General features: G+C 55.1%; 1 protein-coding gene across 2 annotated transcripts in view; it reads left to right on the plus strand.

The window, feature by feature from the left end:
* The window catches only part of Coro2a (coronin 2A), a 61,820-nt gene that overhangs the window by 2,021 nt on the left and 46,433 nt on the right, over nucleotides 1-13,366 (plus strand). The window contains exon 1 of one of the 2 annotated variants that reach the window (XM_046457258.2): nucleotides 12,575-12,822. The exons of the other annotated variant lie outside the window; for it this stretch is intronic. The gene's annotated coding sequence lies outside the window, so the exon portion shown is untranslated. Of the gene's footprint in view, nucleotides 1-12,574; nucleotides 12,823-13,366 lie in introns of those variants that run through there. 2 annotated transcript variants of the gene reach the window in all.

Here is a 13,366-nt window from a genome sequence, read left to right on the forward strand (position 1 = left end):
GAATGGCAAGGCGGGATTGCAGGTGTGCGCCACCACGCCCAGCTGTATACTAATACCTTTTAAATGTGGAATATCACACCTGAAAGGGGCCTTAAGGAACCATCTCATTCAACCCCTTTATTTTAAAGATGAGTGTCCCCTGTTCCTGGAGGGGATGTCACTGGTTGAAGTTTTACAACAAACCTTCCACTTAGTCCAGGGATCCTAATTTCAAAACTAGAGTGTATCTTTTAAAACAAACAAGCAAACAAACAAACAACAAACAATTTAAATTAGCAAAAGAAATATAAAAGGATAGCTGTGCCCATAAGGTTGTAGAGCCACCTGTGGCATTTGGTCTTGTGGGGTGACGGGCAGCCTGTTAGAAAAGTCCTTGAAAATGATCCTACTTGCCCTTTGTTCCTAGGCTTCTACTTTAGGGACTTTACCCTAAAGGAAGGAACTAGAGAGAGACAGAGGTGGTGCTGTTATCTGTAAGAAGCTGTCCTGTGGTGAAGCCACTCCCCATAGATCATCTGAGGCTTCCTAAACATTTCCTTTGAAAAAGACACCTTAAAAAGTAGCAAGAGTAAAAGCTGGCCTTACCAGAGACTGGGTGGCGGAGCAGTGTCATCCAGAAGAAAGGCCATGATACTAAAGTCAGTGAGGTAGATTCCAGCGTGGGCTCTCCCTCTCCCGGGCCCGCTAACCTTGGCTCAGTCAGTCCCTGCCCCTCCCTGGACCTCGTTTCTCCCAGCTGTGCAATGGGCGTAGACCTAGCGGTGGTTGGATTTGTTTCAGCTTTGGCAACCCAGGAGTTAGACTTAGTGAAGACCCGTAGCAGGGCCTGTTACTGAAGGGAGCAGTGAGCAGGTGGCAGCCAGGGACAGCCCAGCCTCCCTCCCCCATCGTCAAATGGATTCCCTTAGAGTGGACAGCTAGGGGTTTCAGCCTTAAACTCACTCTCTCTCTCTCTCTCTCTCTCTCTCTCTCTCTCTCTCTCTCTCTCTCTCTCTCTCTCGGTTCCAGGAATTGAACTGAGGGGCCCTTAACCACTGAGCCACATCCCCAGCCCTTTTCATTTATTTAGAGACAGGGTCTCCCTGAATTGCTTACGGCCTCACTAAGTTGCTGAGGCTGGCTTTGAACTTGCAATTCTCCTGCCTCAGCCTCCTGAGCCACTGGGATTGCAGGTGTGGGCCACCATGCCTGACACTTTTGCTGCTTTCTAATGGCCAGAGCTTGGGTAGAGCGGGTGCCTTTCTCAGGAAGACACGGGATAATGCAGACGCTCCCTCTGTCGTTTTCCATCTGTAGCTGGTGCAGGAAAAGCTTTGCCATCCTGCCAGGTCTGGAGGGCCAAGTGACCTCACTCCGATGGGCAAACATTTTTCAGGTGTCCCCTGTGCCGGGCCCTGAGGTGCTGTGAGAAGCCTATTGGGTTATAAACGATGTGAACCAGACAATATCTTACAAAAAAAAAAAAATAGCAATTTCACTTGATTCAGCCTAAGTGGAAAAAGATATAATTAAAGATGTAATCACCGTTCCTTACTATAATTGGGAGATGCGCAGGGTGCGGCGGGGACTGGGAAGGTGTGATTATGAGCTGGGAGAAGTCGAGGAGGAGGGGCCTGGGAGCCTGCTCCAGGGATCAATGATGACATTGAGGATGGTGATGTCCACTCATGGAGCACCTCCCTGCCTGTTTCTGTCCCAAGGGCTTCCCACCACCCCTTGAGTCATTCAGGCCAATACTTATTAGGCACCTCCATTGTGCTAGGAATTTTCTAGGTGCTGGGGTTAGGGGCGAAGGTCTGATGGTAAACAAAACAGACCAGCAAAGATCTTCCCTGAAGGAGGTTAAGATCAGACAGGGAGAAGAGGCAGCAAAGAACCACGGTTCCTAGAGCCGGGGAAATGAGACGGAGCAGGGCCGAGCGTCCACTGTGGTTTTCAACAGGGTGGTCTGGGGGCTCATTGAGAAGGTGCCCTTGGGGTGAAGGCTTGCTGGAGTGAGCCGGACTGATTTCTGGGGGAGCAGCCTGCCAGTGGAGAGAAGAGCCAGTGCCAAAGGACCATGAGCTAGGACCATGCTTGACTCGTTCAAAGAAGAGCAGATGAGACCAGAGGGAGGGAGGGAGGGAGGCCAGGTCAGAGAGGCTGTGGTTAAAGATCGCGGGAACCCCGCCCCATGTTCAGCATGGAATCCTACAGGTTTCTGAGGGAGGCACTATTTTTATCCCTCCTTTTCAGTTAAGAAAACAGGTACAGAGAGGTTAAGTAACTTGCCGAAACGGTCTCACAGAAGCTAGGGCTTTTGGTCCAGGGCAATGGGGAGCCATGGCAGGCTTTTGAATAAGGCGGGGGCATGGCCACGCTTAGTGCGATTCCTCTGAGGTTGCTGTGTTCTGGGTGTTTGCATCCCTCTAAAACTTGTGTTGGAATCCCGAGCCCAAGGTGGCAGTGCCAGGGAATGGGACCTTGGGGAGGTGTTAGGTCAAGAAGGGCCTCGTGATGGGGTTAGTGCCTTTATAAAAGAGGCCCCGGGAGACCCTCACCCCTTTGCCACGTGAAGACGGCATCCTCTGTGACCAGGAGGCAGGCCCCGGCCAGACACACAGCCTGCCGTCTTGTCTTGACTTCAGCCTCCAGAACTCTGAGAAATGCATTTCTGTTGTTTACAAGTCACCCGTTTATGGCGTTTTGTCACAGCCCCTAATGAACGGAGGCAGGATGCAGAGAGAGGCTGTGGGCATAGTCCAGCCCAGAGTGGTGAGCGTGGGCTTGGGTCGTGATCCTGGGGACAGGGGATCTGCTGCATCTGTCCTAGGGGAGCAGCTGGGGGGCCAAGGTGGGCTGGGGAGGAAGAGGGGACAGCAGGCTGGCTCAGGGCTCCTTAAATTCCTGTTAACACTTCTGCTCCAAGAAGTCTTCAGATTTTAACCCACCATCCCCATGCAACGCACAGGGAATATACTATTATTTATTACTCTTCCCTCTTTAAACGGGTGTATTATGTTGTATATAAATTGTATCTCAATAAAGTTAACTTATAAAGAAAGTACATTTGTTTTTTTCCGACTATCAATCCTTCATGATAATGGAGACTTTTTAGAAAAGGATAAGAAAACAGACAAAATAAATTTCCCAGATCTTTTCTCATTCCAGACAATATAAACACTGAAAGTGTTTACTTTCAGTCTTTTTTCTACTATTGTCCCCATTTTACAGATGAGTCCCCCGGCTGGGTGGCCTGTCCAGGGGCTCATTGTTGCACCCATGTCATCTGCCCCTAGTGTCCAGGATTTCCAACGCTGTGCTTTATTGACTGGAGGCGAACCCCAGAAGGTCACCTCCCCCCGTCCCACTCCCAGCATGATTCCCCAGGAAGGGAAGGTGAGGCCCGTGGAAGGCAGGGCCTTGTCCAGTACCTGTCACCTAGTCAAATCCCATAAGAAGAAATTAGGAGCTGAGCCCTTGTTCAAGACTGAGTGACGGCTGCGTCCATCCTGGCCTCCAGCCCACAGGGAGTGCTGGGGACTGCAGGGCAGCCTGGATTCCCTGAGCCCCAGAGTCTTAGCCCTCAGCCAGCCCTGGGAGGTGGCCAGGTGAAGGGGAGGGAGTGTCTGGGCCTTTGCCAAGGCCACTGGCCCCTGGGAGATGTCTCCTGTACTCTGACTGTGCATTTATTTCTGGCTTCTGAGCCAGCCAACTCCTGGGGCTGCCTGTGCCAGGGATGCAGCTCAGCCCTAGTGGCCCTGGGCCAGTCTCCCCTGCCTCCCTGCACAGTGGCATCATAATGGTGGCAGCCACAGGCCAGAGTGAGATGTGAGAGCTTTGCCTGGGTGTGGCCCAGGGCGGCGCTCAGCAGACGGTCAGCTCCTGTGGCTGTTCCTGAGGCTGCCCCAGGTGTCCTGGCTGGGGGACTGAGCCCGCCGCAGACAGAGCCTCCTGCCAACCTCCTTCCACCACACCTGGCTGCACCAGGTAGGGCCCGGCCAGTGCAAGAGGAGACAGAAATGAACCTCAAGCAGAGGTTTGGAGTCCAAAATTGCAGACCAGAAGGGACCCAGCGGAACAAAAGGACCCAGCCTGCTAAGGAAGGAGACCCCGCCCTGCCACCAGCCTGCTCCCTTGGCAAGTCCTGCCCCTTCTTTAGGCCTTGGTGTCCTCATCTGTAACATGGTAAAGGGGAGAATACTTCCGGCCTTACTGACGATCATGATCTTTACCCAGTGACCCACATCGAGGTTTCTCTCTGCTCCGGAGGGTGGGTGTAGGTAAGCCGGACCTGTCCCCAGCCCTCAAGGGCTCACTGGGGAGCTGTAGTCACCGCAGGGAAACATTTAGCCTGGGGCCAGGGGTCCAGGAAGGGTCCCTGCAGAATGCGATGCCTGGGGTTGTTTGTGGGATTTGTAGTCAGACCGTATGGAGGGGAGGAAAACATGGACAGACATTGGGTAAATCACTCCACCTCCCTGACCTTCAGTCTCTTCCTCTGTAAAGTGGGGATAATGCATACCTGCTCTGCCTAACTGATCGGGTTGTCGTAGGGCTTAAACCTGGATAAAGGGCATGGAAGCATTTTTATGAGCTGTAAAATGCCAGGCACCTGTTCATTGTCGTGATTTCTGAAGCCCTTGAGGATGGGGGGAGGGAAATACCAGGCCAGCATCTGGGGCGGGAGAACTTCTGATCTGTTGTGAAAGGCCTACAGCCAAACGTACAGGGACAGACACCCGCCTCTGACATCACAACCTTTGATTTAAGCTCTTAAATCTTAAGCTCCAGAGTATTTCTGAGCCAGGGTGTGGCCTTGCTTGAAGGGACCAGGTTGAGATCCAGTGACAGATCACAGATCTGCTAGGGATGGGGGGCAGTGTCCATGACACCGTCCAGGCCCTGCCCTGCCTCCAAGACCCGCCTGAAGGGGGCTGTGGGGTCAGGTCAGGTGGAGGGAGGGAACACGGGTCATAGGGGACCTAAAGAGAGGTCCCAGGTGTCCGGTTAACTGGAAAAGGCAGTAAAAGAGAAGAATGTGTGTCATGAGCCTGTTTGGGTTCAAATATGGGAAAAAAATATACTTATTATGCACATGTGAATATAGAAAAAAAAATGTTCCGGTATCAAGCTGGTTATCCGCAGGTGTTTTCCTCAGTCCTGTCTATGTTTTGGAATTTTAGACACAGTAGACGTCGTATTTCTTATTTATTTATTTTTAGATGTTGATGAACCCTTATTTTATTCATTGATTGGTATGCGGTACCCAGAATCGAACCCAGGGCCTCACACATGCCAGGCCAGTGCTCTGCCGCTGAGCCACAGCCCTGATGGAGAATTGGGCACGATGTATACGCGCAGCATAGGTCACAGCCAGCTGAAGGGCAGGTGGCGTGGTGCTCGGGCAGGCCTGGCCTGACATCGCCAGGCTGGAGGTGAAGGAGGTGGGAGGACCTGGGCGAGCCCCGGATGGCATCCTCAGAACACTGGGAGCAGAGCCCGAGTGGCTTGATGAAGGAGCCCCCTGGAGGAGAGGTCTCTGGGGTCTCGGGCTGGGTCCAGGGCTCTTCTCACAACAAGGTCCGGGTTTAGGTGGGCTGCATCCAGAGCGTCGTCAGCAGAACGCCCGGGCCCTCGGCATCCATAAGAGCAAGAAGGCAGGTGTCCTGCTGGAGTTGGACTGGGCAGACCCAGGTGGGCACCAGCATGGGCAGGGGCCTGAGCCTCTGGTCTCTGCAGAGGAAGTAAAGAGACTAAGCAGCCGCCACCGTTCATTGAAGGTTGGGTTCCATCCATTATTTTATAATCCATTAAGCAGGAAAAAAGAGCGAATTTTAAGTCACATCCCAGTTTTCAGAAATGCCAAGATGGAAAAACTGTGTTTTGGAATCACATGACACGTGGTAGGCCCCACCTAGACGCTGAGGTGGATTCCCACACTTTATCCTCACAGCAGCCTCCTAGTTAGAGATTCTTGTTCTCTTTTTACAAGTGTGAAAGCAGGGGCCCAGAGAGGTTAAGTGACTTTCAAAGGGCTACACAGCCCGCAAGAGGCCAGGCTGGGATTTGAACCTGTTCTCACTAGATTCCACCTCTTCTTCCTCATCCCACCTCACCCCGAGCTCCCCCCCACACACACCAAATGCTTGACTTTCGGCCCTTGGAAAAAGAGATGCTCACACGGCAGAGGAGGCCGTTCCAGTTCAGATATGCTCTGGTGGCCTGGAGGGCAAGTGGCAGGTGCAGGAGCCTGAGGAGGGCGGGAGATAACATCAGGCAGGAAGGAGCCCAGGGCTCATAGGCTCTCACCAGCCTCTGTTCTGAGCAGTCCCAGGAGTGGCTTGGCCTCTGGCCCACCCTGGAGGAAGGCCACAGGGATCCACCCCACACATCCATCCTGGAACCTTGCCCCAACCGGCCCATTCATTCAATCCCCAAAACGCTATTTTTCAATTTGGCTTTTTGAATAGGACCTTTGTTCGTGTATTGATCACTTTCTGCATGTGAAGTGCACGCCCCAGTGCTAGGGGTACAGAGCAGAGCAAAGCAGACGCTGCCTTCACGGGCTCACAGGCCAGAGGGGACTTGGATAGGAATTGTCTAGTCCTACAAACCCTGGGGCAGAGAGGGAGTGAAGATCGCAAAGTAGATGCTTAGCCCAGGGTCAGAAGAGAAGGCTGCGCTGATGAAGGAAGTGTTGAGCTGAGCTCTGAAGGATGAGTAGGGAGTGAGCAGGTGAGGCTGGGGGATGGGGCATTTGATAGAATAAATAGCCTGTGCAAAGGCCCTGGGGCTGGGGGAAGGGGACCTTTGAGGAATTAAAAGCATCATGTGTCTGTAGCTCAGATCCCTGGCAACAGGCCAGGCTGGAGAAGTAGAGCCCTGGCCAGGAAGTGGTTTGCTCAGATTTTCATATTTTGAAAAGATCTGGGGCAAGAGGCTTGATGACTAAGACCCAGTGACCAAATAAGACGCAGTGGTCCCAGCCGTGGGGGTGGAGCTAGGTGGACGGGCTGAGAGAGCCGGAGGATAGGGTTAGTGATGGGCCGGGTTTGGGTATAAGGTGAAAAGGCCACGGGGCAACCCCTGGATCCTGGCTGGTCCGCAGTGCCCTTCACAAGCCTGAGTGGGCACCCCGGGACCCCTAAACTACAGGGGTGCTAAGTCCTGTAGGGTCCACTGACCACCCAGATCTCAGGCCCCCAAGCAGAACCCTGCAGAGTATAAGGAAGGGTCACTTCCCACCCCTCAGATGTCACTGGGAACTGAGGACAGACAAGCGGCAGCCCAAGAGCTGGGTTTGACTAGTCCCCATTTTGCAGATGAGGAAGCAGAGGCTCCTCAGAGAGCCAGAGGGAGAGGCACAGAGCCGGCCAGGGCCCAGGGGGCTGCCTGCTTTTGCATCCAGAATGGGCTTTTTGTTTGTTTTTTTTGTTTGTACCAGAGATTGAATCCAGGGGCATTTAACCACTGGGCCACATCCCATGTCCCCTGCCTCACTGAGTTGCTGAGGGCCTCACTGAGTTGCTGAGGCTGGCTTTGAACTCTGCCATCCTCCTGCCTCAGCCTTCCAAGTTGCTGGGATTACAAAATGCACCACTGCGCCCAGCCCAGCATTGCCCAGCCAGGTGACCGTGGACAAGTAGCACCGTTCTGGGGTCCTTGCCCTTCCTGTGAAGTGACAGGTAGACGGGTGGGTGTCTCCCATCTATTGCAGCTTGAACATTCCCACTGTCTATTCCCGGGGCTCCCAGGGTGAGGTATGCTGTCTAGGGGGCAGGCACCATGTGACCCCCACAAACAAGGAAAGAACTCCGTGTCTCAGGTTGGTCAGGTGTGGACACACTGACTGTCACTGTCCCTGTGAAGGTGTCAGGCAGCCATATCTCATGTGGTCCAGAAGTCTCTGGGGAGAGAGGAAGGTGACAAGGACTCCCTGCCCCCATCCTGGGTTAATTCATCCAGGTGAATCCAGACTAACTGACCCAGGTTGGACCCACAGATTAACTGACCACTCCTCACTATCCCTCACAAAGTGGACGAGGGTTTCTGAAAGATTCCTGCTGAAAACCTGTGGGTTGGTCGTCCCGATCGTGTGGCACCTGAGGACAGGCATACTCGAGAGTGGACCCTGGTCTTCACTGGCCACCAGACCGGAGAAAGGTCTGATGAGAAGCCAGCCCGAGATTTCGCTTTTGGGGGGGGGGTTGGGGGGACGCTCTTTGACATACAGGTTGACAGTCCTCTGGATAATGGTGAGGTCTCACTTGTGTCTTGAGACTACTGATGGCGTCGCTGGTAGATAATATGGAATATTGTGGGGGCGGGGGCAGGCAAGCCCGATTCATTTTCCCTTTGGAAGGAGCAAATGATCAGAAGCGTTCAGTCAGAGCTCCCTGCTCTCGGCTCCTGGTTTCTTCTTTGAGGGTGGCCCAGCTCGGTTCTGCTGGGGTAGGGCTTCGCCTTTCTCCCCGTGTCCAGCGGAGGACTGTGAAGCAGAGGAAGAGACCTGGGGTCTGCCCTCTCTCCTGACCCTCCAGAGCCCCACCTTTCCAGCCCAAGCCACCCTCTGGGGAAGTGGTTCACCTTTCTAAGGCCTGAACCTGGGGAGGGCCCCAACCTCACAGTTCCAAGGCCTTTCTTCTTCTCCTGGCCACCCTTGGAATTTGGCCCTCCACAAACAAGCTTCCACTCTTACAGCAACACAGATAAGGAGCAAAATATTTGGTACCGTATCCAGGCACAGGATGAAAGGAAACTGTGTTCCGGGTCTCAGAGGCCCCCGGACGCCCAGGCTGGAGACCTGGGTCTTGTCCCTGGTTCTGTCCTGGGCACGCTCACTCCACCGCCTCTCGGGGGCTGGAGAGCTACTGTTCTGAAGGGTGGCAGCTGCTGTCCTTTTGGGAACCGGCTCTGCTGAGTGGTCCTCAGCCCAGAGGGCTTGAGTGTGCTCTGGGATCTGGATGAGGTGGGCATAGCTTGGCGCACTGTGGGAAGGCAGCCAGACGGGGAGGAGAGGGAAACTGAGTCCCACGAGAAATACCCCATCCTCGGGCAGAGCCATGCCCGGAACCCAAGGTCAGGGTCAGTGTGCAAAAGGCTGTTACGGGGCAGAAGCTGAGAGATGAGGCAGTGGGGAGATCGGAAGGGGAAGCAGTTCAGCACTTGGGCCCTTCTTCCCCAAAAGGGGTGAGTTCCCATCACTAGCCCAAACTCTGTTAAGATAGAAAGGTATAAAAACGGGGGCAAGGTGCCCACCTGGGTCCTTGACCCTGGGCAACTCCGTGATATTGTATCTGGTTTTTGCTCCCAGGTAAGAGTTTGAGAGAGAGGATAAGAGAGTCTGAGAGAAAATTAGATTCAGTAAGAATTGGGCTTCAGCAGTGGGGTCAGCACTGATCGCTGGAGGTGGGCACGGGCTTTCTCTGTTTTCCTCTAGTTAAGGGGGAGTTGGTGCCTCTGGGAGTGGATGACCCCCACCCCCAATCTTTAGCCGCTTTGATGGGAAATAATTGACCATAGACCCTGCTGCAGTCTAAGCCCTGCTCAGAGCCCACGGTCATTTTGCTCAATGTTCCTGCAACCTGGGCGCACAGTGAGGAGTTTCAGGCAGGCCCAGCTCACCGTGGGTACCCAGGAGAAGTCACCGTTATGTCCTTGTTTTGAGTTTTGTTATTTAACAGGTATGCAGTTGGAGCTTACCCTGTGCCGGGCAGGGTTCCAGCGCTCGAAGGTGTTAACTCATTCACTGTCACCATCCCCTGGTGTGCAGATGAGAAAACCCAAGGTCTCGGCAGGTGTGTGCAGGTTACTGGTTGGAGCCCAGCAGGGGGGCCTCCCAACTAGGGGATTTATGACATACTCTGTCATAAATCAAACCAGCATTTTGGCCTGCGTGGTCCCTGCAGCCACAGGAGGAGGGGCACAGGCAGGATACTCACTCCCATTCTATTGCTTGGGGGTAGGGGGTCCCGAAAGGGGTGCTGACGTGTGCAGGGTCACACAGTAAGTTGGGGTGGAGGTGACTGGAGCTGAACCCCTTCCTTCACCCAGAGGGAAGTCGGTGGGAAGGGCCACCCCTCTGCCTGGGCCTGGGGGAAGGTCACCCAGGCGTGTCCTCAGGGGCAGGCTCCTCATCTCCCCAGAGTACTCAGGTGGGGGAGTAAGCAATCAGGGGCCCCATCTCTAAATAAAATATAGAAAAGGGTGGGTGATGTGGCTTAGTGGTTAAGCACCCCTGGGTTAAATCCCTGGTACCAAAATGAAATAAAATACTCAGAGTCGGACCCAGTGGCGCACACCTGTAACCCCAGCTACTCAGGAAGCTAAGGCAGGAGGATCGCAAGTGTGAGGCCAGCCTGGGCAACTTAGTATAGACCCTGTCTCAAAATAAATAGAGCCGGAGATGTAGTAGTTCAGTGGTAAAAGTGCTTGCCTAGCATGTGTGAGACCCTGCGTTCAATTCCCAGGGCCATAAAAAGTGAATAAAAAGACACCCAGATCCTTCATTGGCCTGGGACCCACTGCTTGCTACCATTTATTGAGAATTTGCTACATGGCAGGGCTGAGGCTCTGTGAGGTCCTTGGTGCATCACAACCGCGGCTGAGAGGCAGAGCCCAGACCTCCAGGCGAGTCTGGATCCGTAGCCAGATCTCTCTGCCTCTGCAGCGCAGGTCTTAGGCACCTGCCTACTGTCCACCCGGGGGATGCCCAGCTGTGGCTGGAGGGGCTGCAGAGCCCCCGGGGAGGAGGACTGGACACCCAGTTCTTGAGTGCAGGCTGTGAGCAGGCCGTTTAGCTATGGAGGGGAATATTTGAAAGACAGCGAGCCGAGAATCAGCCTGAGAGCTCCCGAGTCAGCAGGTGGTTGTGTGTTCCTGAGCATCTGGAGTCTGGACTGTGGGCCCCAGCTGATTACAGGATGCACAACCTCAGAAAAGTGACTGCGCTACTCTGAGATGAGGTCTGGAGCTGCATCTGTGAAATGGGGTGTCGTGAGGGGTAAACTGAGCCGTGAACAGGAGGGACTTTGCTAATCAGACGCAGGGCTGGACAGCAGTGGCTCTCGGGATGTGGTCCTGGTACCTGCTGCTTGGTGGGCACCTGGGAACTTGCTAGAAATCCAGATGCTCAGGCCCCGCCCCGACCTGCTGAATCAGAAGCTGGAGGGTGGGGTCTGATGAGCCAGGTGGTAATCAGCCATCCCCGGGTCTCTGGTGTTACCCGATGCTGTGAAGCGTTAGCAGACGTATAATGAGAAGCTGGCTCTGTCCCAGCAGACAGGGCCACAGACACCTCTCCTGTGCTCTTCTCATCCTCATAAGCCCTGGTGTCCGGCACTTACAATTTTAGGAGAATCCTCGTGGGCCGTTGCCCTCCCTGGCCTGCAGGCTCAGCCTGAGCAAGAGATTTGGGGGGGCTGGGAAGGCTGGCGACCGGAGGAGTTCCTTCCTCCCCTCCTTCCTACCAGCTGCCGCAGCCCCTCCCCAGGGAATTGATTAAGTTGAGCAGCGGCATTTATCTCCATGGTAATAAGCAGGTGAAAGAAGCAGAAGAGAATTTCCCATCATCCTCCTGTGTGGGCTGGGCTGGGCTGGGAGGTGGGTGTTGCCCGGCATCTGCAGGAGCCTGCAGGCCCTGGGTCCTCCTGTCTGGGGACTCCAGTAATGGGCAGGCACACGCCTTCCCTCCAGAGGCCAACCAAGGAAGCCTTCGGAGTCCTCTTCCTCCTCCTCACTCTGCTCCAGAGCACCTCTAGCCAATCAGAGCCAGGCACAAAACAAAACCCACTGTAATCTCCTCCTTGATCCCAGCCCCAAGCCCAAGAGAGAGAATCCTTCCCAGGCTTGTTAATGGCAAGGGCTGAACTCATTTCAGTGCCGACCACGTTATGCCCCAGTTACCAACTCTGATGACCTCAGTTGTCTCAAGTGTCAACTCCTCGGCTGGCATTAGAGCCCTCGCCCAGCCCCTGTCCAGCGGTGGCTCCCGGCCCTGGCCCTGACACCACTTCCCACCCTCACCCCACGCACTGCAAGCCCCGGGCCATCTCTGCACACCGCGGATGGCCAGACGCCCGGGCTGCACGACTGGGCTCAGGCTTCCTCAAACGCGCCCTCCCAGAAGGACCCTCAGACCCAGCTTCCCTCCCCTGCTGCAGCTCAGCTCTGGGTGGCTCGCCCTGTTCGCCCTGCACGGAGCTTGCTGGCTCCCCACTGACCTGTCTGTGCACTGAAGACCCTTAAAGTGACCCTGTCTGGGTTGTCCTTGTCTCTGCCCCACGGTGCCCACCATGGTGCCAGACTCAGGGGGCTCCGGTGAGCCCGGTGGGACTGACTCTGGGCTGACAGTCCCTGAAACAGGCAGATGGTGGGTCCACAGGGCTGTGGCCAGTGGTCTCCCCAGGCTGGGGTTTCGAGGGCCTTGGCCCTGCCCGCTGCTCCCTCTCTGGGCCTCAGTGCCCCTCCCTGTTCAAAGACAGCTCTGGGCATTCTGTACCAGGGAGTGGACCGCGAGCAGGAAGTGCAGCCTCCAGGTTTTCAGCTTCCTGCTGGAGTCCTGGGAACCCCCTGCCACCCGCCATCCGTGACCCTTGTTGCTCGAAACTCCCAGATAAGGAGCTTGTGGGGCAATAAACCTGGAGTTTTGGTCAGAGCTTCATTTGGGGAATAAACAGGAAGAAGTTCTGTGCTGTGTCTGCAGAAGGTCCAGACAGCAAGGGGACCATCCCTCCAAGGACAGGAACAGCTGACAGGCGGACAGCTCTGCCGCTCCAGGGGTCTCGGGAGTGTCTGGCACCTGCAGGCTGCAGAGCCCCCAGCACATCTTCATCCTAACAGGTGGGCAGGGGTATGGCCCACGTATGGATGGAAAACCAGAGAGGGTGTGAAATGTGCCCAAGTCACAGAGCAAATTGGTGCCAGAATTAGGACACTTCAAGCTGCCCGGCTGGCTTGCTGTGAGGACAGCTCCAGCCCCTGGTTTTCAGTGCCCAGGGGAGGGTCTAGGAGAGGGGGTGGTGTGAGAGAGAGCTCCAGCCGGGAGGCAAGCTGGCTGCCTCCGGGTTCCCAGGAACGAGGGGGGACCATTGGGGCAGACTGTCCTCTGGCTGGGTGGGCAGGTGGAGGACAAAGACGAAACCCAGGAGCAGAGAAGGAAGGGGGAGGGGAGCGTCCTTCCACGGAGGGCTCAGGCATACGAGGTGTTTTGCCCCCCTAATCTCATTGACCCTTGCAGACCCCCCCCCCGGGGTGTAGACATCAGGACTCCTTTTAAGATGCACGTGCTCAGCTGCGGGGACCAATGGGGGGTGCAGGACTCGAACCCAGGGCTTCGCTCTCCTGCCCTGGGCCACATCCCTGAATCTGAGGGTGGGGCCTTCTA

The sequence above is a fragment of the Marmota monax genome, unplaced genomic scaffold (genome assembly GCF_021218885.2).
Source record: "Marmota monax isolate L192 unplaced genomic scaffold, Marmota_monax_Labrador192_F-V1.1 WCK01_AAM20220418_F8-fsc00069, whole genome shotgun sequence".
Taxonomy (NCBI): Eukaryota; Metazoa; Chordata; class Mammalia; order Rodentia; family Sciuridae; genus Marmota; species Marmota monax.